Raw genomic sequence first — 24,825 nt, 5'->3', positions numbered from 1 at the left:
TAAAAGTCTATATGCAGAAAGATGTCCATTGCAGAATTATCAAAATTGGGGGAGAAAAAAACTAGATGTAATATAAGTATCCAAAAACAATGGAATAATTGAACAAAGTAAGGCACAGCTACCAATGCACATTATGAAGGACAAAGAACTATATAATGGCTCAGAAGGAGCACAGACCCTAGAGTCAGATTTTCTAAACTTCATCCTTTGTGCAAAGTAGTTAATGTTCCTGTTTCTCAGTTTTCCCTTGTAAAATGGGGTTAGCTAATAATAGTTGCTATCTTGTACTGTTGTTATGGAGATTGAACAAGATACTTTAAGTAAAGCACTTAACAAACACCTAGAGTAGTGCTTAGGAAATGTTGCCATTACTGTTTTCATTATCAATATGAAGTTAATTGAGTGTACTTAATAAAGCATAGAAAATGTTCCCAGTACAGTCTTAAGTGAAAAAAATATATAAAATAGTAAGTATGTAAACAAATGCTGAGCCTGTGAGAAATACATGTGAAATAGTGGTATTGATAGCATAGTAACATTATGAATTATATTTTAATGAAAGATTTTAATCTTATTTCAAACTTCCGTCTTACTAGAAAAGGAGAGGGATGAATAAAAAATAAAACTGAAAATATTAGGTAACACTAAAGTAGTTGTATGGTAGGAGACTCAAAAAACATCAAAAATAAAAATGGGATTCATGTTTGCAGAGTTGATGAGCCTTTATCACCTTCAATTTGGGGAAAGACATCTTTTTTTAACATATAAAACTCCAACTGATCTCAATTATTTAGTTATAACATGTTGATGGAAGCTAATTCCAGGCTACAGGTCAGTGTCATTGGGACTGCCAAGAGGTTGAAGATGAAAACAGATTAGAGAGAAGGAAATAGAAAACTGAATATTAAATGTTGATATATAAGAGTTTATTTTGTATGTATAGTATTGACTCAAATATTTAAAACTATCTATAACTAGCTATAGATGTATTAACATAAACAGAAAGTAAAAAATTGGAAATGTATTGCAATTTCTTCTTTGTCCTTTCTAAAGTTGTCTACTCAGCATATAATACTTTTAAATCGGGAAAAAGAGAACTTTAAAAAAATATTCATTTCTTCTTTTTACAGCAAGGGATCTTTAACGAGAAGGTAAGAGGGAGAGCACAAGCCAGTGATGTCGTAAATTCCCTAGTGCATGTGATTGTTTACTCTAAAAAGTCCCTGAGTTGGGAGCTAAAAATAATAAGAGCTGGGGGCTGAATTTGGGGAGGCAACAAGTCCCACAAGAAAGGCTGTGAGCGGGGCAAACTGGGGTTCAGCACAGGAGCTGGGTGACTAAGAGAAAGGGAAGGTTAGCTCAGTCTCTCCCTTAGGAGTGGGGACTGCATAAGGAGTTGGTGCTCAGCCAGGGATGCAGCTTGGAGAGGCTTTGTGGGGAGCACTACTTCATGAATGGAAGAGTCGTTTTAAAGGTTCAGTGGAGGAGCCACGTTCAGTTTAGCCTCCCCAATCTCATTGGCCTGTCAAGCAGGCTTTCCTACTCCCAGACCTGGAACCTGATTTCTGGTCATGTGTAGCCTCTGATCCAACCAATTCCTTTCCAAAGAATTTTTTGTACCTGCAGGTATGTTCTGATTTAGGTGCTTCTTTAACTAAACGACCTTTTCCAATGAAGTCCTTTTAACAAAGAAAAACACAGACTTCCCGTACTTCAAAAACCAGACAAGCCTTTGGAAACAGTTTAGCCAAATGCTCTCATGAGTGCAAGGCACTGTGGCTTTTCTAAAAGCCGGGGGGAAACCGGGGCCCAAGGAGATTAGGTGATTTGTCCAGGGTGACTGGGTAAGGTATGGCAGGGCCCCCCATGATCCCTCTTTTTTCTGTGTATTTGTTTTCTACTACCCCATGTTGTTCCTTGTTAAACAAGAAGAATCTTTCTTTGCCGGGATACATCAACACAAAGTTAGCTCCTGTCATAATAGGATTTATCATAATATCTTGACGAATAATGCTTACCACTATGTCCTGACTGAATAACATCCTTTATTGAGGCCTATGTGCTTTTTATAAGCTGTCTTTTAATTCTCATAATAAAAAGGTATTATTAGAATGCATTTTCAGACAAAGCATCAAAGCAGTTAAATAAACCATCCACCATCACCCTGTTAGGTAGCAGAGTCAGGATGTGAACCCAGTCCATCTGAATCCGAAGTTACCTTCTTGAATATCCATAAAAATGTCCTGATGCATGTGTGTATGTGTGTGTGAACACTATACTATATATATAACGGATTATTACTCAGTCTCAAAAAAGAAGGAAATCCTGCCATTTGGAACAACATGGGTGAATCTGGATGAGCTAAATGAATGAGCCAGACACAAAGACAAATATTGCATAATCTCACTTATATATGGAATCTAAAAAAAGTTGAAGCTATAGAAGCAGAGAACAAAATGGTATTGCCAGGGGCTGGGGGCTGGGAAAATGTGAAGGTGTTTAGCAAAGTACAAAGTTTCTGTTTTGCAAGATGAATTAAGTTTGAGACCCTAATGTACAACAATGTGACTATAGTTAACAATACTTTATTGTATTCTTGAAATTTCCTAAGAGGGGAGCTCTGAAATGTTCTTATAAAGAAGGAAGAAAACAGTGGGAGCCTGGCTGGCTTAGTCATGGAACATGCAACTCTTGATCTCAGGATTGTGAGTTCAAGTCCAACACTGAGAATAGAGATTACTTAAAAATAAAATCTTAAAAAAAAAAAAAAAAAGGTAACTATCTGAGGTGCTAGATATGTTAATTAGCTTGATTGTGGTAATCATTTCACAATGATTTCAAATCTTGAAGTTGTATACCTGAAATATATACAATTTGTTTTGTATTTTATTTATTTATTTATTTATTTATTTATTTATTTATAGACAGAGCATGAGCCAGGTGAGTTAGAGAGAGGGAAGCACAGAATCTGAAGTATGCTCCAGGCTCTGAGTTGGCAGTACAGAGCCCAATGCAGGGCTCAAACTCACAAACCCTGAGGTCATGAGCTGAAGTAGGACGCTTAACCAACGGAACCACTGAGGCACCCCTATATGATTTTTAATTATCAAATATATTCTAGTAGAAATTTAAAAATAATTTTAAAAAATACCTTGACTGTACAAAAAAAGAAAAAGAAAAAGATACTCTGATGTGGCTAGCCTTTATTAAAGTAAATTCATCATTCTCTGAAGTTCTCTCATTAGTGAAATTGTTTTTTCTTTAATGAAAATGGCAACATTTAAGCACCTTGACATTATATGAGAACTAAATTCCTAAAATGTATTATTTCTAAACACCTTCATAAAGCTACCAGGATAAAAATTTTCGCCCTGGACTTATTTTTATTTCACTTGAGTGTGCAAAGTATTACTACAGTGTATTGCTATAATATGGTAATGCTTTGCATACTCAAGCGAAGGGAAAAAAAAAGGAAGCCAGGGTAAAATTTTTATGAGAACTGTAAAGGAGAAATCTTAGATACTTCCTGTGTTTTATTTTATTTTCCATTAATATGGCGATCTTCACAAGTTTTATATTATGAAACATTTACTCTGGCACTTGAATTAATAAATAAAAAGCAAGGTGCCCTCCAATTCCTTACTAGTCTTCAGGACAAAGATCGTTCAGAGTTCATCCTGAAAAGCATCTAAATTTAGAGATTTGCTGCAGGAGCAAAACTTTCATGTACCAGTAATAGAACCAGACTGGCTATCCAAGGTATGTCAGGCATGTGTTTGCGATGCTGTCACAAGCAGGGTCAAGAGTATCTGTCCCTGTGCACTGGTGACCTAGGAGGCCTGCTGTTTCTAGGCCAGTTACAAAGAGATCTGGGGCTGGAAGGAAAGGAGATTGCAGTAGTGAGCACAGGAGCTTATTTGATCACATTTGTCAGGCAAGTGTTTTTTAAAACATTTTTGTTTCATTTGCAAAGTGTATATATGTACATAGTTTTTTTTTTCCTTAGTGTCAAAAATTTACTGAAAAAAACATAGATCTCCCTCAACCCTTGACTGCTAGCCCCTTGATCTGCAACTCAGAGGAAATACATGGCCTTTGAGTGTGGATATTTTAAAGCAGAGGCAAACTGCTTTCCTACATCTGGTAGTCAGTCTCTTTCTATTTTTTAATCTTCCGAATACCCACCGGAAAAGACAAAAGAAGTTAGAGGACAGGACCCTGGTGAATGTTCAGAAAGGCTGCTTTGGCTTGTTTTTCAAATATAGATAACAGAGGTTATAAGATCTTTTACATTTCCTTTATTTCAGTCTTTACCCCTCCTTATTTATTTTTTTATTTTTTTATTTTTAGGGAGAGAGAAAGAGGGAGAGAGAGGATGCACACTTGCACAGGGGAGGGGCAGAGGGCAGAGGAGAGAGAATCTCAAATGCGGGGCTTGATCCCAGGAGCCTGGGATCATGACCTGAGCCAAAATCAAGAGAGTCAATGGATTGAGTCACCCAGGCACCCCCACCCCTCCTATTCTTAAATCAGAGGACAAAGCATATAGGACTTAGCTAGAATTGGTGGGTAACAGCTTTGGTTGTTATTGAGCACTTGCTATATTCCAGGCCCTATATATAGTTTTTGTTTTTCTCAGTTCATCTTTATAATAATTCTATGAGGTGGGTATTTTTATCCTCATTTTTACAGATGAGGAAACTGGGAAAGAGTAAGTAATTTACTCAAGGATATATAGCTACTAAGAAACCGAGATAAATTTTGGACCTAGACTCCCCAACTCTAAAACCCCACTGGAAACACTTAGATTTTCAGTCTTTGCAGGGAGACAGAGGACACGACCAGCAGAGTGCTGAGCCTATGTAAGGAGTGAAAAATGGCATAGCACAAATTAGGGTGGTCCCTGGCCTATCTATCACTGTGTGGGAATTGCTCTGAGATCTGCATTAAAGCTTTGGCAAGGTTGCACTGTTCAAAATGAATGTTGCAGACAGAGGATCTGATGAGCAAGCATCAAGTGAGCTTACTAAAGTGAGAATTCTCAGGCTGGAGATTAGTGTGTCAGCCTCAACAGATGCAGTTTCTTAAGAAACTGGATGGGGTCTTTCAAGAACAGGAATGGTCTGCTGCAGATATTCTTGGGCAGGTCCAGCCCTTTCATACCTGCCGAAGAATTCCTGGGAAGGCTTCCAATCAGGCAAAAGGGAACCACAAAGGGACAAGACACTCTTAGAAACTGCAGTCATTTGGAAGGAGAGCAGTGCTAGGGACCGCAGAGAAAGATCAAGTTGGAATTATATATGCCTCTTAAATGTCACACAGGATAGCAAGAAACTGGAGATGGCGTCAAAGTCCACGTGGCCAGCAGCAGGAATTCTATATGGACTCACAGTCATCTGTGGGACAGATTGCTGAGCAGAGCTTAGAGTGGGAAGAGTCATTTTTTAAACTGGCCTAAGCATGGGACCAGATGCCAGGAACAAGAGAAAACACTTTTCATGTATGTTCATACCTGAGAGGGTTTCACAGCAAGTCATGTGAAAAGGTGCTAGGGGGTGTCCGTTGGAGAATCAGGTCCACCTAGGGCAATCAGGGCAGGAGTAATTATGACAAAACTTTTCCAAAATGTCAGGTTTTTTCTGGGACCAAAGGAAACATCTGAATTCTCACTACTGAGGAATTAAGGAAGCAGAAAGGGAGGCGAAATCAGATGTCCTCAGGGCAGAAGAATGAAGAGCAGAGTAGGGACTGGCATCACAGAGCAGGGAGGGTGCAAGTATGCCTCAGCCCCCTGAAGTCAGAGCCCAGGACTCACGGTGACCAGTCATCCTTATCTGCACCAGTGTAGCAAGTTTGATAACAGGATCACCAACCCTTGGCATCTCATTGACGTCAACCTGGGACAGTTTCAAGAACAAAGCAAGGAATGCCACCCCACCCACCAGCAGAAAATGGGTTTGCTTCAGCTCTGAGGAAAGACACCTTATGGCAGACTGTGCTCATGAGGGGAAAACTCAGGGAAGGGGAGAGGGAGCTCACCTACCAGGTGGCAGACTTACCTCTTTTCCCAGATCTCAAAATGGAAAAATTTCCAGCTGTATCTTTCCTTGTGGAATCCTAATGCTTCTATGTTTGACCTTAAGTTTTGACTGGTCTAGTGGGACTAGACTGTCTGGGTTGGGATTGGAGTAAGAACCTCAAGAGGACAATTCAAACCTTTCCTGGTAACTATATAGCCAGGGAGAGTCGGATCTCTGCATTCAAAGGACTTCGGAGATGAGTCACATCTAACCTCACCAGAGAAAAAAGGAGGGAAGGCGTGGGCCTCAAGACTGGAGAGACTCAGGTGCCAAGAGCAAATAGTGTGCTGTGTTTACTCTCCCCTTCACTCAACACTCTGAGGTAGTATTGTGTAACAGACTTGCTAAGACGTTAGTGTATGGAGGAAAATGGGGCGGGAGTGGGGTGGGCAGAGATCATTTGTTATTTATGCTATTCTCTGTCTTTTTTTTTAAGTTTTTTTTTTTTTTTTTTTTTTTTTTTAATGTTTGTTTCTTGTTGAGAGAAAGAGAGCATGAGCAGGGGAGGGCAGAGAGAGGCGGGGACAGAGGATCCGAAGCGGGCACTACGCTGACAGCAGCGAGACCAATGTGAAGCTCAAATTCACAAACCATGAGATCATTACAGGAACCAAAGTCCAACACTCAACCAGCTGAACCACCCAAGCACCCCCCCCCCTTTTTTAAGTTTTATTTATTTAAGTAATCTCTATATCCATCGTGGGGCTTGAACTCACAACTCTGAGATTAAGAGTCTCACACTCCTCCAACTGAGCTAGCCAGGAGCCTCAATATTCTCTGTCTTCCGAAGAATGGAACTCTCCTCTTTGAAAGATGATGAGTGTGAAAATACGAATTGCAGAAAAGGAGATGGGGGGGGTGTATCTAGGAGGAAGGTTGGCAGAGAACATGGAAAGGGAGGAAGCCCAAGTTTGTGGTTGGAGAGAGGTCCAAAGAGAGGCTGCCTGGTGGGGAAAAGAGGAGTAGCTAATACCAATAGAGAAGGTAAGATGAGGGAGCAGAGATGTTTGAAGGGAATTGTTATGGAGTTTTGTGGTGTGAAATGCCTTATGATTTTCTCTTTATGAAACCTTCAGTAAAATCTCCATTCATCAGTGCTTTGCAACTGGGATTTGTTACAAGGGAGATCAAAGGACACAGCTACATTCAGAGACTGGATATAAACACAGTGTGACTGTCACTTCTAAAGGACCTGAGAGGTATTCACGGCTTCACAGCAGGTCAAGGAGAGAGGAAACAATCAGAGGAGGTAGCACCAGAGATGAGCCTTAACCAATGACCAACATTTCTACTACAATAGTGCACAGGGGCTTTAAGTGTGAGAGGCCAAGAGGGGAGCCAGAAAGGTCTGAAAGTGTTTCATATTGTTTAGAGAATGGTGATTTACTATGTCCTGACAGTTGTCTGCATGAAGAAATGGAGCAGGCTGGAGAGAAAAAAAGAATGCTGGAAGAACTATGGATGATAGGCCATACCTTAAAGGTTGTCGTGGATGTGCTGGAGAGCAGAACAGAGGGAAATTGGGTATTTGCAAGAAAAGAATATGGCACAGTATGCTATATCCCTGAAAGAGAAAATAGGTCTGAAGACCCTCTGATTCCCCTACTCCACGTAGCTGCCTCCTTCAAATGACTAAGCCAACCTGAATTGTAAACGTTGAATAAGATAAATCATGTTTCAGCTTAATCTTACTCAACTTCAGTAGATTCCCCCTGGATTTGACATCTCTGCTCTGCTCCTATTCCAGCCCTAGCTGAGGAAAAGACTGCCACCGGGCCATGCTCATTGATTTGTGGGAGAGGTGTAATTCCCAGGGCCCTCCACCAATGCTGAAACTACCTGTATTCTGGTTGCCTGAGGAGCTCCCACACCCACCAGTAGGCCTCTTCCTGTCTACAGAGCTGCCTATTCTATGGGTCCCCTCAATCTCTTCCACTCTCAGAACTCTGATTGATTAGATTACCCTGCACAACTGCTGCAACAGAGTCTGAGGACCTCCGTATATAGATGAGTCCAGGGTGTCTGGTGGCAATTTTTTTTTTTTAACAAATCATTTTTTTTTTTTTTTGAGAGAGAGAGAGAGAGTGAGTGAATGGGGAAAGGGGGTAGAGGGAGAGAGAATCTGAAGCAGGCTCTATGCTCAGTGCAGAGCCCCTATGTGGGGCTCCATCCCACGACCCTGGGATCATGACCTGAACCAAAATCAAGAGTCAGACACTCAACCAACTGAGCCACCCAGGTGCCCGTGCAATTTTTTCACTCTGATCCCTATAACCTCAAGAAGTAGAGCTCATTCCATCAGTTAACATATTGAACATCTACTAGGGAATCTATGATACAAAATGAATTAAGACATGATCCCTGGGACACTTGACTGGCTCAGTCAGGGGAGCATGTGACTCTTGATCTCAGGGTTGTGAGTTCGAGCCCCACATTGGGTATAGAAATTATTTAAAAATAAAATCTAAAAAAAAAAGAAAAGTCTTCATCCCTGACCTCAGGGGTCTAAGTTGAGAAAGACATGTAAATAAACATGGATAAGTAATGTGTTAACTGCTAAGAAGGAGGTAAGCAAGGGCTGCTGTGGAAAGATAGAGCAGAGACAACTAGTCCAGAGGGTATTGGGGAGGAAAGAAGAGTTCCCCAGGACTCCTGGAAGGAAAGGCAGGAGTTAGCCCAGTGAAGGAATGGAGGTGGCATAAGAGGCATAGGGAGCAAGATGTGGATGCAAATGGCCTGGAGACAGAGCAAGTCCTTTGGGCAGCTGTGGGTAGTTCATCGAAGCTGGTGTTCAGGCTGCATAGGTAGACCCCAGGGTGCATCAAGAAGGATCTTGTATGCATTGCCAGGGAATTGGGACTTTATAAAGGCAGGGAGAGCCATGGGTTCCTACTCCAGGAAAAACAAAAAGCCATATGAGACAGGAAATTGTATATTATTTGAGTCAGCACTGAATAATAAATACACAGTCCTAATAACATAAACATTAAATAACAATTTAACCAGAAATTATAATATTAGAAGGATGGCGGGAACAGGCATGACAGCTTCCTTATTAAGACATAGCCATGTTATGTGAAAATATAGATACAAATAACCGGAATAGCTCAAATAATTGTGGTTTGCTTCTAAAGAATGAGGAGTAGAAAGGATGGGAGATGGGACTGCTGTTTTACCACTAGCCTTGTAATATGTAACTTTGTAAATAAGCTTTTTAGAAAGATAATTATGTACCTATATTAATATAAATAAAAACTCTTTTTAAGTATCTATGTGTAAACCTCAGCTTCATCACTTAATAACTGAGTGACCAGGGGACAACTCTTTATCCTATCTGTAGTTTCTTCATCTGTAAATTGGAATAGTAACACCTATTTTGCAGGGTTATTATGAGGATTAGAGAATATATGTGAAGTGCATAGCACTGAGTCTGAAGCTTAGTAAATAATATAATTCGATATTTATTAAATATTTAATATATAAACATAATAAATTGCAGGCATTTTCTTTTTAAGTTTTTAAATTTAAGTAATCTCTACACCCAAGGTGGTATTCAAACTCACGACTCTGAGATCAAGAGTCTTGGGCTTTTCTGATTGAGCCAAGCAGGTGCTCCCTGAGTATTTTTGTTTTTAATAAGAGATGGAAAAGAGGCCTAAAAAGTATATTTAGAAGGACTGGAAACATGCCTTCTTTATTTATTTCCACCTCCGGTCATTGGAACACATTCCATTATTTAACAAAAAGGTATGACTGTATTCATAAAGTATAGAAGGGAGAGAAGTTATCCCAATATTAGAAGCCAAAACCTAGATAAATGTTTGAAAAATCAGGTGGTTGAAAAAATATTTGCAGAAACAAAAGGAGAAAATGCTGTCCTTTGAGGTATCTATCTGCCTGAGAAAATAAGGATTTGTGACGTTGTTCACTTGCACTAGGTTTAAAATAAAAGGTAGGGGTGCCTAGGTGGCTCAGTCAGTTAAGCCTCGGACTTGGACTCAGGTCATGATCTTAAGGCGAGTTCGAGCTGCCTGGGGTTCTGCTAGACAGCTCAGAGCCTGGAGCCTACTTGGGATTCTGTGTCTTCCTCTCTGTCTGCCCTCCCCCGCTCATGTTCTGTCTCTCTCTCTCTCTCTCTCAAAAATATAATAAACATTAAAAAAATAAAAGGTAACCTAGCATTTGATATGACTGATATGAGTGAAATGAACAGATTTGCAGAGAAAGGCCGTTTCCCTGACCTGTCTAGCAACCAGAGCTAGTCCCTTTCACCCCTCCGGTCCTCAAATTTCCAGGTTGTGTATACAGGGGTCAAAAAAAAGATCTCTATGCCTAGGCCCACGCTCTAAGGTTCTGAGAATTGTCGGCAACGCGCTTTTGCCTGGGGACGTGGCAATAAACAAATGACTCGGGGTTTCTCACTAGGCTCCTAACACGGATGGATTTCCTTAACCCGTTTCTACCTAAAACAAAGTATTTCCGAATTAGCACCCTTAGATTGCTAATTGGGTCTCCTCACATTTGGCACCGACACCCCCCCCCCCCCATAGCGGGAAGCCCTAGTGGCCCGGAAGGCGCCCCAGGAGTGGGAACTACATATCCCAGGGTGCCCCAGGGCGGGGGCACCCACTCGGATTGGCCAGGGGTCGGTGACGCTCAGTGTTTTGGCCCGGACGGTCACATGTTTCCTTTGTTGTGAGCTACAGCAGACACTGGTGGCTGGAGGGGGACGCCGGCGCTGTGGAGAGCGCTGCGCCGCGGGCCGCTGAGGGAACGCAGGGGCCGCCGCTGGCCGTTTCCAGCCTTCGCCGAGAGGTACCAGGGTTGACAGCTCCGGACTAGCCGAAAGGCGACGAACCGGCCAGAGCCGGGAGCGGAGGGGCGGCCGAGGTCGCGACCACTGGGGTGTCTGCAGAAGGAAGCCAGCGTTGGCCGGCGTCTCGGAGCCAGACGTGGGGCCTGAGGGGAGATTGAGGCTGGTACTGCAGGGCCTCTGTCTGGGGTGCAGCGTCTCCAGGGCACCCTGGGGGGGGGGGATTGGTCTTCAATCCCGGCACTGTAACGGCAGACCTGAAGGGAGGGCACCTCCGCCTCCTGGCACTACCCTCCCGGAACCGCGGCGCTGCTGGCGCGCCCCGCCGGGGGCGGGTTGGGAGGAGCATGGCCGCCCGGGCTGGGGGTAGCAGGTGCGGGTCACCCCTTCGCCTCGAGGGCAGGAGCAGCTGGCGGACAGGGCTGGGCAGATGGGCCCCGCATGTTGCTGATGGGCTTTGAACGAGGCGCTGCTCTTTTTCAATCGAAAGAAGCACTGAGAATGAGAAGGTCTCAAGTCAAGTCTTTTCGTTTGGTGGGGGCCACCGTTGGTCCTGTTGGGGAGGACTGACGGGGTCAAGGTGGGTCCCAGGGCAACGGGCCAGAGAAGCCCCATTAAAGCGGTTACGAAATGTGCTCGGCACTGTCACCTGACCGTTACCCCCGCCCCCACCCCCACCCCCCGCGAGCCTTTGTTTACCACGGATGGCGGCTGAGCCAGCGCCGGGAACCCAGCCCTGGAGCGACTGTCCCCGGGGAGTCGGGGCGGGCGGGGGCGCCGGCGTTCAGCCCGCGGAGTCCCCGCCTAACCTCCCCACCTTCCTACCAGTCCAGGACTCGGTTTCTTAATTTGGTTCCTAATGTCCCCGCCCCCCAAGTTCTGGACACTTGGGGCTCTTGACTGTTATCACAGCTGGGATTGGGCGCCGGTGGCTGCCTGCAGGCGGGACGACTGGGCGAGTTCCGAGTGTTTATTGGCGGTTGTCCTGTCGTTGTGCCCAAGCAGCTCTTCCCCGCCCCCTTGAAGGTGATCTGGAGGACGCGCGGGAGCGCGCGCTTTCGGCTTCGGCGCTCCTGCGGCCCTTTTGGAGCTAGCGGCGCGCGTTCCCGCGCGGAAGGACTGGAGCGAGAGACCCAGCCCTGTCACGACTGTCCCTCGGTGACCGCCGCAGCTTCTGCCAGAGCCTTAGGCAGTTCTGGGACTGCAGAGGACGGCAGCGCGGGCGCCCTTGGAGGACCGGAAAATTAGCCCTATTTAACTAGTGTAGCCTTATTACCGAGATGGTGGGAAGGAAATCCTTATGTGAATTTGTGCTTGCTGATTCTGTAAACAACGTATGAGTAGCTAAATAAGGACCATAACGCCATATTTTAGGATGCCTCACTCACCCCTGAGGCAGTGACTGTTCACAGTTGATTTTAGTGATTAATCACTTGCTTTCAAGCAGCTTTTTAAAAATTACTTTTTAGGCTTTTTAGGTCCACCAGCCGAGCTTGATTTCTATTAGGAATGTAAAATAGATTTAAAATCTACCCGGTATCGACTAAGATTAAAATTAGAATTCTACTTAAAATAAATAAATAAATGATAGCTTAGGGATATCGTTCTAAAAGTTAAGCGCCTTGTATACCCCGGTTTAGATTGTTTTCCTTGTTTAGAGGACTGTGGCACACTCCTATATTTATCTCCATTGTAATTAAAAATTTTGAATGAATTACAAATATGTTGTTTTAAAATTGTAAATTTAGGGGCGCCCGGGTGGCTCAGTGGATTAAGCCTCTGACTTTTGAGTTTGGCTCAGGTCATGATCTCATGGTTGGAGAGATCTAGCCCTCCTTGGGAGGGACACCACGGAGCCTGCTTTGGACCCTCTCTCTCTCTCCCTGTTTCTCTGCCCCCCCCCCCCCAATAAACATTAAAAAGTGTAAATTAAGATGACAATAATAAAATCTCCAAGAACAATCACGTTAGCCACAGTGTATTATAGATGTGGTTTGCTTAATTTCATGAATAGGGTACTTGAGTTTTATCATGTTTTCTTTTCCTGTAAATTTATAGGAATTCACCCAAGAATAATGCATTTCTATAGGAGGTAAATTGAGTTCCCTGGCTGAAGCAGAAATTGAATATGAACAGTTCTCATTTGTTACGCATTCTTAATATATTTTTAAAATTAAAGTGGAGATGACTATACCAGAAGGGCAGCTTCTGAAATCCCACACTCCTCATCACTTGTGCATTGAGGGCATTTAACGTATCTAAGTACAAAATGCAATCTTTAAATCAGCATTCAAAAGCTTGCATATCTAGACAAAGCCTGTGACTTATATCTGAACATAAAAAAGAAATATTCTGAATTAGGGCTATAAGCTTTAATTTAAACTTTCTTGACTTCTGTTCAAGTTGCTAAAACCTTAATCCTTTTTCAGAAAACTTTCTTTTAACTTCCTTGTTTTTCTGCCATTTCATTAAAACCCAAAGGTCAAGCCTATGACAAATAAATACTATTAAGTGACTGCAGTTATTTTTGTATATACTTTTACCTAGAAATTTGGGACATCCTTTTTCAATAAATATTTAGGTATGGACTGTATACTGAAAAATGTAAATAAAATAGCCTCATAAGTGTATCCATATAAATATATGAAAAATACGTTTTGTATGATTCTGATTGTGTTGTGATTAAAACAAAATGTGGCCACCTGACAACTATTGACATTTTAAAACCCTTATTCTTTATCCTGTTAAAAACAATACCTGGGGTTCATGGGTGGCTCAGTCAGTTAAGTGTCTGACTCTTGCTTTTAGCTCGGGTCATGATCTCATGGTTCATGAGTTAGACACCCTCCCCCCCCCCCCCCCATAGAGCTCTGTGCTGACAGCAGGAGACCTGCTTGGGATATTCTCTCTCTCTCTCTCTCTCTCTCTCTCTCTCTCTCTCTCCCCCTCCCTCTCTCTCCCCCTCCCCTACTCTCATGCGCTCTCTCAAAGTAAATAAAGTTAAAAACAAACAAAAAACACAATAGCTGAACTAACTTTAATTGATGGGTTTGTCACTGTAAATTCATCACCCAAGGGCTTATAATTTTTCAGCATTTGGCACATCCTAAAGTCTAGCAACTTGATGTTTAAAAGTGATTAGGCTTTGTACTCAATAGTTTCTAAAACTTATTCTGTAAATAATTTGTGTCACCACTAAGGTAAATAAAAGTCACTAACTTACAAGTACTTTTATACATAGAGAAGTTGCTTGAAATACTGGATCTCAAACCTGTTTGAGTGGCAGAGCAGCAGGTAGGGTCCTTGCAGATTTAATTTGATTTTAAAATAAAATCATGCATTAAATACCTAAAAGAAACATGTTAGCATAAAACCAAATGACATTAAGTTTACATGTTAAGTCTAGTGAGAAGCATGAGTAGGCTTAATAAGGCAGCTTGATAGCAGGTGTGATTTTACATATATATATATATACGTATGCGTATATATATACATATATAAGTATACGTATACATACTTATATATATACGTATACGTATATATATATATACACATATATACACATATACATATTTATATATGTATATATATACACATACGTATATATATATAAACTGGAACTCATGAACTGTGAGATCATGACCTGAGTCAAAGTTGGACACTTAAAGGCCTGAGCCACCCAGGCACCCTAGGTGTGATGTTTGATAATTAGCATTTTTTTTTTTCCTTTGTGGGTTGGGAAATATTAGTAACCAAAAGTTTCAAGGCAAGGGAGAAAAACACTGAATGGAGAAATCTGATTTTTTTGTTCTGTGATTTGAGAGAAGAGGGTATTCTTTTTTAATTATAGAACTATATTGTCAAGTCTGACACATTAAGCACTGCTAAAGTTTTCATCATTAGATACCTCTTACTTTTTTTCTCTCATTAATCAAAGTCAGAACATATTGACCATTTGAATTCTAGTCAACAAGGGATAATCCCTAATTGCTATAAACCTAGAGAAAGAAATTTAAGTGTTAGTTGGTTTCTGGTGTCTTATGGTGGGTAAATATGTTCTTGGTGGTTCCATTAAGAAATTAGAAACGCTAGGGGTACCTGGGTGGCTCAGTTGGTTAGGCTTCAGCTCTTGATTTTGACTCATGTCATGATCTCATGATTTCTGTGTTCAAGCCCTGCATCGGGCTCTGAACTGATGGCACGGAGCCTGCTTAAGATTCTCTTTCTCTCTCCTTCTCTCTCTGCCCCTCTCCCACTTGCATGCACTCTCTCTCTCTCAAAATAAATAAATAAACTTTAAGGGTCGCATGTGTGGCTCAGTCAATTAAGCGTCTGACGCTTGATTTTGGCTCAGGACGTGATCTCACAGTTTTGGGGTTTGAGGCCTGTGTGGGGCTCTGTACTGGATGTACAGCCTGCTTGGGGTTCTTTCTCTCTTCCTGTCTCTCTCAAATAAATACACTTTAACAAATAAATAAATTAATTGATTGATTGATTAATTAATTAATTAATTAAAAGAATAAAAAAGAAATTAGAAATGTTGAAAATAATATATTGTTTATTTACTATTTCTTTAATTATTTTTCATTCAGTTATGTAAAATAAACCCTTTATCCTCCTTTCAGAGGAAAAAAAAAGAAAGAAAAAATAATATTTTTAAGACTGGGCTTTAAATACTGGATTTGTAAAACTTGGTTTAGGAACCACTCACTGCTCCAAGAGTAAAGCTTTAAATTAAAATTTCAAGAGTGTAAATTTATAGTTTTTAACAAGTCATTAAATAGAATGGTTCAAATAAATAAGCTTTTAAGAAAATAGGGTGAAAATATTTGAAATTTATAAAAAGTATACGGTTGGTTTTTTTTAAGTTTATTTATTTGGAGAGAAAGAGAGGGAGAGCACACAGGAGTGGGGGGTGGGCAGAGAGAGAGAGATAGAGAGAGTCCCAGGCAGACCCCAAAGCCACAAACAGGGAGATCATGACCTGAGCAAAAATCAAGAGTCTGACACTTAGCTGACTGAGCCACCTAGGTGTCCCTCTAGTCATTTTTAAATAATGGATTTACTATGTTGCACTTTTCTGGCTTTCCTTCTTTTTTTTTTTTTAATAATTTTTTATTTTTAAATTTACATCCAAGTTAGTATATAGTGCAACAATAATTTCAGGAGTAGATTCCTTAATGCCCCTTATCCATTTAGCCTATCCCCCTCCAACAACCCTGTTTGTTCTCTATATTTAAGAGTCTTTTATGTTTTGTGCCCCTCCCTGTTTTTGTATTATTTTTGTTTTGCTTCCCTTATGTTCATCTGTTTTGTATCTTAAAGTCCTCATATAAGTGAAGTCATATGATATTTGTCTTTCTCTGACTAATCTTGCTTAGCATAATACCCTCTAGTTCCATCCACGTAGTTGCATATGGCAAGATTTCATTCTTTTTGATTGCCGAGTAATACTCCATTGTATGTATATACCACATCTTTATCCATCCATCCACTGATGGACATTTGGGCTCTTTCCATACTTTGGTTATTGTTGATAGTTCTGCTATAAACATTGGGGTGCATGTGCCCCTTCAAAACAGCACACCTGTATCCCTTGGATAAATACTTAGTAGTGCAATTGCAGGGTCCTAGGATAGTTCTATTTTTAATTTTTTAGGAACTTTCATACTGTTTTCCAGAGTGGCTGCACCAGTTTGCATTCCCACCAGCAGTGCAAAAGAGATCCTCTTTCTCCGCATCCTCGCCAACATCTGTGGTTGCCTGAGTTGTTAATGTTAGCCATTCTGACAGGTGTGAGGTGGTAGCTCATTGTGGCTTTGATTTGTATTTCCCTGATGATGAGTGATGTTGAGCATTTTTTTCAGGTGTCAGTTGGCTATCTGGATGTCTTCTTTGGAGAAGTGTCTATTCATGTCTTGCCCATTTCTTCACTGGATTATTTGTTTTTTGGGTGTTGAATTTGATAAGTTCTCTATAGATTTTGGATACTAATCCTATATCTGATATGTCGTTTGCAAATATCTTCTCCCATTACATCGGTTGCCTTTTAGTTTTGCTGATTGTTTCCTTCACTGTTCAGAAGCTTTTTATTTTTGCTTTTGTTTCCCTTGCCTCCAGAGCTGTATTGAGTAAGAAGTTGCCATGGACAAGGTCAAAGAGGTTTTTGCGGGGCGCCTGGGTGGCGCAGTCGGTTAAGCGTCTGACTTCAGCCAGGTCACGATCTCGCGGTCCGTGAGTTCGAGCCCCGCGTCAGGCTCTGGGCTGATGGCTCGGAGCCTGGAGCCTGTTTCTGATTCTGTGTCTCCCTCTCTCTCTGCCCCTCCCCTGTTCATGCTCTGTCTCTCTCTGTCCCCAAAATAAATAAAAAACGTTGAAAAAAAAACATTTTAAAGAGGTTTTTGCCTGCTTTCTCCTCGAGGATTTTGATGGCTTCCTGTGTTACATTTAGGTCTTCCATCCATTTTGAGTTTATTTTTGTGTATGGTGTAAGAAAGTGGTCCAGGTTCATTCTTCTGCATGTGGCTGTCCAGTTTTCCCAGCACCACTTGCTGAAGAGACTGTCTTTATTCCATTGGATATTCTTTCCTGCTTTGCCAAGGATTAGTTGGCCATACGTTTGAGGGTCCATTTTTGGGTTCTCTATTCTGTTCCATTGATCTGAGTGTTTGTTTTTGTGCTAAGCTTTCCTTCTTTGGATTTACTTTGTAACTTTATATATCTTTAAAGATAAACCTCCTCTTTTTAGTCTTCTGGTTGTCTCTGCTGTGTTTTTCTTCACTCAAAGTTAAATTTGAGAAAATGGAGTAGTGTAGAGCATAGTATGTGGCAAGTCAGTACTGCTAGTTGTACAGACCACATTAGTGAAAATATTGGTTTCCTTTACTATTTGGTATTTATTAGTCTTTAAAGCTCCTCATTAATCCACACTATCTTTAAGACTGATAGTAATTTCTTTCTTTGTATAGGATTCCTGAATTCTAAAGGAAAATTAAGCTTGGTTGCAGCATAGCTACACTGTAGATCAACTGTGATATTGTAGCTCCTCTCGACTTTACATTGGCCTCCTCTGTCCCTTGCCCTTACTTATTAGGGTGGTAAGTATTACTTTAAAACTCTGCTCAAAATGCCCTAGTGAATTGCCTTGTGATTCTACTCCTTAAGGTAATAATTGTAGACCAGATCAGTCATGAGAAAAATCTATTCCAATTTGTACCTGTGTTTTCTGCTGGTGAAACACTGGAAATTTGAATCTATTTTAATGTTAGTCTTAGAGTTCTTTTTTGTTGTTGTTTTAATTAATTAATTAGTTAATTAAAGTAATCTCTACACCCAATGTGGAGTTCAAATTCACAACCCCGAGATCCAGAGTCACATGCTGTACTGACTGAGCCAGCCAGGGACCACAACCCTGCAGAGTCTTAAACTGGATCTCAATTCAGTATTTGCAACTCAAGTGCCAGACAGAGAGTAAGCGCTCAGAAACCTTTCTCCATTTGACCCAAATCCCAACATTGGCTCAGGATCTTATTGTCCATTGGGAAGAAACACTTAACTTAGCTAGGATTAATGATCCCCTAATTTGACCAAGTTGAAATATTTTTTACCAAGGGTACATACAAGTTTGACTAACTTCTGGGAGTAAGGAAACTTCAAAATAACATTCACTTCACAATCACAACATAATCAGGTGTGGGTGTGTGTGTGTGTGTGTGTGTGTGTGTGTGTATAAATTAACAGTCCATTTCTTCATTTTCATGATCAACTTTTGTTATTTGCCTAAAGTTGTTAAGACTTTACAAGTTCTGTTTGTAGATACCTGGGCAAGACACCAGAACCACTTGTGTTTAAATAATATTGCTATTCCATGCACAGTTCAAGGTTCTAGTATTTTCTCTTAAGAGAAAATTCCTCTCCTCCCTCACTTCCACCAAAAAAAAAAAAAAAAAAAAAAAAGAATTGTGCTGAATTAGTTGGTTTCCACAGGTACTAAGTTTATAAGGTTTAACAAAGCAGAAAAAATATGTATTTCTGTATTAAAAGATTTTAAAATAATTATTTGAGTTCTATATGGATAATCTAGATAACTAAGGATTAAAAACTAAAATTTTTTTCCTGAATTACCAGAAATTTTCTGATTTTCTCAAATTGATGCCATAGTTTTATATTACATAATGACTAAACTGTCAATTTTTGGGTTTTTAAAAAAAATTTTTTAATGTTAATTTATCTTAGAGACAGGGAGACAGAGCACAAGCGGGGGAGGGGCAGAGAGCAAGGGAGACACAGAATCCGAAGCAGGCTCCAGGCTCCGAGCTGTCAGCACAGAGCCTGACACGGGGCTCAAACTCATGAACCTTGAAATCATGACCTGAGCTGAAGTCAGATACTCAACTGACTAAGCCATTCAGGTACCCCTAAACTGTCAATTTTTCTAATACTGATAGACCAACTCTATTATTTACTGGCCCCAAACTCAGATGAAACATCAATTACCAGACAGTCTTCAAATATCCATTGCAGAATTATCACAGGATATATATTTTTGTCATCTCAGTGCCACCAGTTAGCTTGCTGTTGACACAAATATTTGTTTACTCATCTTTCAAGAAACTTTACTCCAAGATAATATTGTCAAGTAAGGAAGCTGATAAATAAGGAAACTAATGCAGATGTAAAATAGCACAAAATTATTAATTTGTTTTAGGGAATTATTATTCATTAATGACTTTCTATGCAAAACTTTTAAACTGTGCGAAAGTCAGAAACTGAAATCTAAAACTGTTTCAATATATTTTTTTTAAATTTTTTTTAATGTTTTATTTATTCTTGAGAGAGAGAGAGAGAGACAGAGCATGAGCGAGGGAGGGGCAGAGAGAGAGCGGGACACAGAATCTGAAACAGGCTCCAGGCTCTGAGCTGGCAGCACAGAGCCCAACGCAGGGCTCGAACCCACAAGCGGTGAGATCATGACCTGAGCCCAAGTCGGATGTTCAACCAACTGAGCCACCCAGGCACCCCTCAATATATTTGTAAATAATGCCAACTATGCATGATGTGATTAGTATCTTATTTATAAATTGCTGTTCTCTGTTTATTTTAGGTGTGGAAATTAAAATAACACAAGTATTTTTACCAGGGCTTTGATCAAGCAAATGCTCAAAAGGTATTATATTTATAGTATTTATAAACTCCTAAACATTGCTATTAGATAATCTAAACCATTTTTCTTTCTTTAACCAGGGACTACTTAGGCCAATCAGAGTAATGGGGAACAAATTATATCTAGTCTCAAGATCAAAGGAAGACAGTGTCACAGTCATTTCTGTTAACAAATAAAGTATTTATCTACTTGTTTCAGCTCCTCCTTGATATCCTTAGCCCCTCTTCTAATTTTTCTCTAGTCTTACAAATACTAAAATAAGTTATCTCCCCTCATGTTTCTGTGACATAGGCCAAAAACATAATTTTAAATCTACCTAGCAATCAGGAGCTAGGTCTACAACATGCATGAGTTCTACAGTTGGAAATAAAACCCTAAAGTACCTTTAGTTATTTTTCTTTTTAAGTTTATTTATTTATTTTGAGAGAGTGTGAGAGAGTGAGCAGGGGAGGAGCAGGGAGAGAAGAAGTGAGAGAGAATCCTAAGCAGGCTCTGCATCACCAGCATGAAACCCAACATGGGACTTGAACTTATGAACCCTGAGATCGGGACCTGAGCTGAAACCAAGAGTTGGGCTCTTAACCGACTAAGCCACCCAAGTGCCCCAATGCTAGAGTACCTTTAACCAGAAGAATCTTTATGTTAAGAAAAGTCTCTCAAGTGTAGCATCAGGAATAAAGATCCTGAAGAAATGAGGGAGAGAAAGAAAGGGATCTAGCTTTTCTAGACAAATCATGTGACTCTGGCAGTCAGTTGCTGACTTGGCAGTCTGATCACCCTTGTATTCACTACCTTTATCTAGATAAAACTTCCTGTCGTTATATTCCTTTGGAACAAACATCTTCCCCTCTTATTTTATCTAGAGATGCTTATTTTTTTTCTAATGTGTATTTTTGAGAAAGAAAGCATGTGAGCTGGGGAGGGACAGGGGGGTGGGGGTGGGGCAGAAGATCCAAAGCAGGCTCCGCCCCAACAGCAGTGAGCCCCACGTGGGGCTCAAACTCACTAACCGTGAGATCATGACCTGAGCAGAAGTCAGACGCTCAACTGACTGAGCCGCCCAGGTGCCCTGCAATGCTTATTTAGTTGCTTGCTCTTTCCTGAAAGGAATGATAATGCTTTGATATTTGCTCAGTTTTTAGAATTCAATCTGTAATTTATGTTTTGTTTGCTTGATTGTGTATGAATTCATTTATTATATCACTTATTATAAATCTTGAACCTATAGTAGATACTCTACTTTGAGATGTGATTAAACGTAACTTTACATTTTTAACCATTACTAGTTAAAATAAAACACTTTGTGTAAAATGGGAAAACAAAAGCTATTGAAGCATACCTGGAAGTCCGAAAGATTCACTTTGAAATGCATCTCATATTTCTAAGACCCCTGTGTAAATTATTTACCCTGTCATCAATAGGAAGAATTTATATTTTGTGTTGTGCAGACTGGTTAATGGGAGACTTTCTCAGAAAGTCTAGAGAAAGTGAAGATGTGCAAAAAGCCAGGCCAAAGCTTCTTGGAAGCAAACAGCTCAGATCTATGAGATAGTCTCTCTTAAATACAAAGCAGTAAACAAGTATCTTTTTGCTGCTGAATACTTTGTAATAGCAGGTGATTTTATAGCTGTTCTAATACGGGATTTTCAGTTTTACCTTGGGTGAAAGCAGTGGAAGACCTCTTGTCAGTCAACAGTCAAGGAACCAGCTATAAGAATAAGAGGCAGAAAATAGCATAAGAAAACAAACCCTTCTTAACTCCTGTAACATCAGCCTTATATTAATACTTAACTCACTCAATCTACTATCCCTAAATTTATCAGATACAGATACCAGTTAACAAATACCAGATACAATATGATTACTAGATACAGAAAACAGAGTATCTTTTCATTTTTCTTACTTGTCCCTTTTAGCCAGAAGGAAATTCTTAGTTCTTACAGTATGTTATTTTGTTTTGCATTTTGTTTGCATTCTGTTGCATTGTTTTTGTATTCATTTAAAGATTGAGAGAACAAAAATGTAGAACACAAAAGGCATAAAGTCCAAGATTTTTGTTGTCGCTGATGCCAGTCCTTATATCACCAGTCAAAAACAATAGTTTGTGAATTTTTTGAATCTGAAATGCAATAAGAATTTAAACTAAGTAAGCAAATTTATAGACAAATTTTTGATTTGGGAAGCTTTAACTTGGTAAAGCATTAAGATTAAAATAAGTTATATTCCATATCGTATTTATGTTTATCATAATTGAATGGTTATCACTTGTGATATTACATGCTTTGAACTTTTTTCAATTTCAACAACAAAAAGTTGGCATTCAGGCACAGTAGTGATCTCTCATCTATGGGAGATAGGTTTCTGTGTATTGAACCAATACTGAGATAACTTCAGATTAAAAGCATATTCGAGATATGTGCTACTGTCCATTTGGAAGTGACTATATGTATTATTAGTGAATTTTTCAACTTTAACCCATGTATATGTACATGGGTTCGTGGATGGCACACACATGCGTGGGCAGCCATAACCCAAGAAGTTGTGTGACCTGCAGGGAGGCAAACGTGAACTCTCTAGTCAGGAAAGTCTCAAAAGAGATAGAAGAAACCTCTCCCTGTTTTTTTGGTTCTTGATTATACATTTTAAAACTGATAATAAAATACTTTAAGCCTATGTAATTTTATTCATTTAGGTATTAGAATTAACAAAATGAAGATTTTATTCTTAGGCAAATCTGTTACCTGAAACCTCCAAAGCATAATGAGATTTCAGTTCAAAAGCTAGCTTTCTTGGACTATAACATGTGGGTAAACTAATATTCTCTCAAATTTAAGAAAAGCTAATTTTACTGACTAAATATCTGGTATTTGACATTGCTCCAAAAACCAGTTAGTCATAAACATTCTCTCAGGTTTATTTTTACTTGTTTATTTAAGTAGGCCTTCTAGGGGTACCTGGGTGGCTTGGTCGGTTAAGCGTCCGACTTCAGCTCAGGTCATGATCTTACGGTCCGTGAGTTCGAGCCCCGCGTCGGGCGCCTGTTTCAGATTCTGTGTCTCCCGCTCTCTCTGCTCCTTCCCTGTTCATGCTCTGTCTCTCTCTGTCTCAAAAATAAATAAACGTTAAAAAAAAAAAATTTTTTTTTTTAAAAAGTAGGCCTTCTACATCAGTTTCTATGGCTATAACTGTTTCATTACATTACAAACTTTGTTACACAGAAAATAAATTGCATGTATATTTGAATACTTAAAATTTTGTTTGTTTGTTTTTTAACTTAGAAGTGAGGGTAAAGTTTATCCCTATCAGTCTTTCACTTACTTTGTAAATAGCTCTTGCCTATTTAGAAAAATCTGTCTCAATCCTGTATGTAAAGTCCTAAGGCTATAAAACAACTTTTTGTTAATTGTAATAACAACCTCATAGGGTTGTTAGGAGGATTACATTAAATCTGTATGAAGAATTTAGAAAGTGCCAGGCACATGGCAAGCAGTTTAAAAAAAAGATTAGTGTTGTTGTTCTGTTTTGTTTTTTAATGCATACAAAGAAATATAGCTCCTGTGGTATTGTCAAACCAGTTAATAGACCATTATTACACAGGTTTGGCTCTTACTTGTTCCTACAGCCTAACCTGATAGAGTTCCAAGAACTTCCTCAGTTTTTGCCAGAATTCTTAGAGGGGACCAAAATGGTCCTTCTTCAGTTGTTTTATGACTTTTAAAATCCACACAATCTACATGAACACAGCATGGATTTCCCTATCAGCTTACTGCCTCTGAATCCCCACCTGCTGATCCCAAATGAAAATAGTTACTCACATCTTTATTCCATTTGACTGATAAAATTGCTTGAATTTTTTCTGACTTTCCCTGCAAAATTGGGAGATGAAGAGAGGAGTGTTTTGAAAAGATTCTGTACTTGGGGCGCCTGGGTGGCTCAGTTGGTTAAGTGTCCGACTTCGGCTCAGGTCATGATCTCACGGTCCGTGAGTTCGAGCCCCGCGTCAGGCTCTGTGCTGACAGCTCAGAGCCTGGGGCCCCTTTCAGATTCTGTGTCTCCCTCTCTCTCTGCCCCTCCCCTGTTCATGCTCTGTCTATCTCTGTCTCAAAAATAAACGTTAAAAAAAAAAAATTAAAAAAAAAAAAAGAAAGAAAAGATTCTGTACATGCAAACGTTTAGGTGTCCTTCAAATGTTGTTACAACCAGGTACTTTTTCCTAACAATCAGAATAGCCTGGCATACATCTGCCCAGGGAAAACTCTATCATCTGGACTTCAGGAAGATTAAATGCTAATTTATATGAAGAGGTAAAAAACATTCCCATTGTAAGTGGGAACTGTGCTGTCTGTACCAGTGTGGCATCATATTGCCTATGCTCCCTTATTATTTATCTTTGTGTGAATATGTGTTGTCTCAACTATATTTAAAATAAAAACTTCAACAGCAATATCTAGTAATACCTTTAGATCTTTGAAAACCATAGGTGTAGCACAGTATCCTGACAAAGGTGGGCACACAGTATTTGTTGATGATAATAGACATGGAACTGACAGAATTAAATAAACTCAGTGAGCGAGTTGATGAAAGTTGGAAGCATCTAGTGAATATTGTAACTAGGATATGTGGGTCATTAGAGTGATGGAGAAAAGAAAGCAAATAGAATAAGAATATGAAAAAGAATGGAATAGGTGAGTTGCTTCTTGATTTTGATATTTCATATTTTCTTGGTTATGTCACATGATTTTAAAAATGGGGTACAATTTAATACGTGA

General features: G+C 40.0%; 1 protein-coding gene across 5 annotated transcripts in view; it reads left to right on the top strand.

Annotated features, from left to right (window-relative positions):
- The first annotated feature begins 10,803 nt into the window (after positions 1–10,803).
- Positions 10,804–24,825, top strand: part of KLHL24 (kelch like family member 24) — a 40,884-nt gene continuing 26,862 nt past the window's right edge. The window contains exons 1-3 of one of the 5 annotated variants that reach the window (XM_042998737.1): positions 10,804–10,895; positions 17,862–17,990; positions 19,997–20,059. The gene's annotated coding sequence lies outside the window, so the exon portion shown is untranslated. Of the gene's footprint in view, positions 10,896–11,396; positions 11,474–17,546; positions 17,991–19,996; positions 20,060–24,825 lie in introns of those variants that run through there. The other 4 variants (XM_007077561.3, XM_042998738.1, XM_042998739.1 and 1 more) reach the window with 4 other exon arrangements.

This window comes from Panthera tigris, chromosome C2 (genome assembly GCF_018350195.1).
Source record: "Panthera tigris isolate Pti1 chromosome C2, P.tigris_Pti1_mat1.1, whole genome shotgun sequence".
NCBI lineage: Eukaryota > Metazoa > Chordata > Mammalia > Carnivora > Felidae > Panthera > Panthera tigris.
Note: the sequence above shows the minus strand (reverse complement) of the source record. Positions and strands in the feature narration are given on the sequence as shown.